Below are 2,500 nucleotides of genomic sequence, written 5' to 3' on the forward strand. Positions count from 1 at the left end.
AGGCTGGCCAAGCATCACCACAACGTCACACACTCAACGAGGTTCATGTCGCACGCCCGAAGGCACCCGACTCCACCCCACCTTGCATGTTTCATCATCGTACCAGCCATCAACCATCCTCAAGCCAGCCCAAGTTACAAGGCAACATCGCAACATTCCATTCTCAACAAGGCTCATGTCGCACGCCCAAAGGCGCACCCAACACGGCCTCACCGCGCAAGTTTCGCCACCGCACCGCCACCGTCAACCACCCTCGTCCGCCGACCACCACCCCAACGCCCCAAGCATATGCCCATGTGCGGCGCATAGTGCTTGGGGCGTGGGGGTGGCGGAAGATATAGGGGTACCCCCGTGCCCAGCCCATGCAGACTAGTCACCCCCCTATATAGTACATTTTGAGGCATTTTTGGTCTGCCAGGCCTAGATACGATTTTTCTGAGCGGTCATACGGTCAAATATCTCAAGTTTTAGAATGTTTTTTTCCATGAACTCAATTGATTCATGAATTGGACATTCTAATGGATCTAGAAATCAAGTTTCATAATTTTTCAACCAACCAATTTTTTTTAATGAATTTTTAAATATTAAATAATAAGAAATTAGAAAAAATAGCTAGAGTGGTCAAAAAAATCTGAAATTTTGTGGTAATCATTCTTTCATGCTGCTTAGCTCCCAGAAAAAAATTTACAACAAACTGACCACTCCACATGTACTTTCACAATTAATGGGTGATGGATGGGGCGCAGGCACGGGCGCGCGCGCAGCAGAGCGCGGGCGGGGCGGGACGGGGCGCGCGCTCGCGGGAGCACGCTGGCGGGGCGGGGCGGGGGGCGCGCGCTCGCGGGAGCACGCTGGCGGGGCGGGGCGGGGGGCGCGCGCTCGCGGGAGAACGCTGGCGGGGCGGGGCGGGGGGCGCGCGCTCGCGGGAGCACGCTGGCGGGGCGGGGCGGGGGGCGCGCGCTCGCGGGAGCACGCTGGCGGGGCGGGGCGGGGGGCGCGCGCGCGCGGGGCGAACGCTGGCGGGGCGGGGCGGGGGCGCGCGCGCGCGGGAGCACGCGGGCGGGGCGGGACGGGGCGCGCGCGCGCGCGCTGGAGCATGAGGGCGTGGCGGGGCGGGCGAGCGCACGGGGGCAAGCGGGCGGGGCGCACGCGGGTGGGGCGGGGTGGGGCTGGCGAGCGCACGGGAACGTTCCGACACTGCCCCACCGTGCGCGTTCCGCCACCGCACCCCCGCCGTCAACCGCCCTCGACCTCCGACCACCACCCCGACGCCCCAAGCATATGCCCCTGTGCGGCGCATAGTGCTTGGGGCGTGGGGGTGGCGGAAGATATAGGGGGTACCCCCGTGCCCAGCCCATGCAGACTAGTCACCCCCCTATATAGTACATTTTGAGGCATTTTTGGTCTGCCAGGCCTAGATACGATTTTTCTGAGCGGTCATACGGTCAAATATCTCAAGTTTTAGAATGTTTTTTTCCATGAACTCAATTGATTCATGAATTGGACATTCCAATGGATCTAGAAATCAAGTTTCATAATTTTTCGACCAACCAATTTTTTTTAATGAATTTTTAAATATTAAATAATAAGAAATTAGAAAAAATAGCTAGAGTGGTCAAAAAAATCTGAAATTTTGTGGGAATCATTCTTTCATGTTGCTTAGTTCCCAAAAAAAATATTACAACAAACCGACCACTCCACATGTACTTTCACAATTAATGGGTGATGGTTGTAAAAACGCGGTCATGGTTGGTGTCTTAGTGTAATGTACTTGCTCTAGTATCAAAACTCTTCATTTTATTGTTTTAGACAAGCAAAAGAAAAAATAGTTAAATTTGACGGGTGTCACTCTTTTCTTAGTTCCAAAAAAAAAAAAAAAAGCATTAAAAATGAACATTCACTTTTCACGGGTATTGGGTTTGATGATATTTTTATAGTCCAAGGCTTTATACACGTTCTTACTTTCCACGGATGTTAGGTGTGATGAATTGTTGTAGGGGCTAACCTTCAAGGCTTTATACGTGTACTCACGTTTCATAGGCATTGGGTATGATGTTTTTTTTATGGAGGTAACATCCAACACTTTTGATATGCTGTTGGTAGGACATGTATCGCACATAGCATAGGATGGGGCTTGGCGTGTGCGAGGGGAGTGGGGGCGCGGGGGTGTGCGGGGGCGTGCGGGGTGAGCGCGCGGGGCAGTGCGGGGGCGTGCGGGGGTGCGCGGGGTGAGCGTGCGGGGGCGTGCGGGGTGAGCGCGCGGGGGTGTGCGAGGTGAGCGCGCGGGGGTGTGCGAGGTGAGCGCGCGGGGGTGTGCGAGGGCGTGCGGGGTGAGTGCGCGGGGGCGTGCGGGGGTGTGCGGGGTGAGCGCGCGGGGCCGTGCGGGGTGAGCGCGCGGGGGCGTGCAGGGGTGCGCGGGGTGAGCGTGCGGGGGTGTGCGGGGTGAGCGTGCGGGGGTGTGCGGGGGCGTGCGGGGTGAGTGCGCGGGGGCGTGCGGGGT

The sequence above is a fragment of the Cucurbita pepo genome, unplaced genomic scaffold, assembly GCF_057944985.1.
Source record: "Cucurbita pepo subsp. pepo isolate OVF unplaced genomic scaffold, ASM5794498v1 scafford_11, whole genome shotgun sequence".
In the NCBI taxonomy this organism is placed as follows: domain Eukaryota; kingdom Viridiplantae; phylum Streptophyta; class Magnoliopsida; order Cucurbitales; family Cucurbitaceae; genus Cucurbita; species Cucurbita pepo.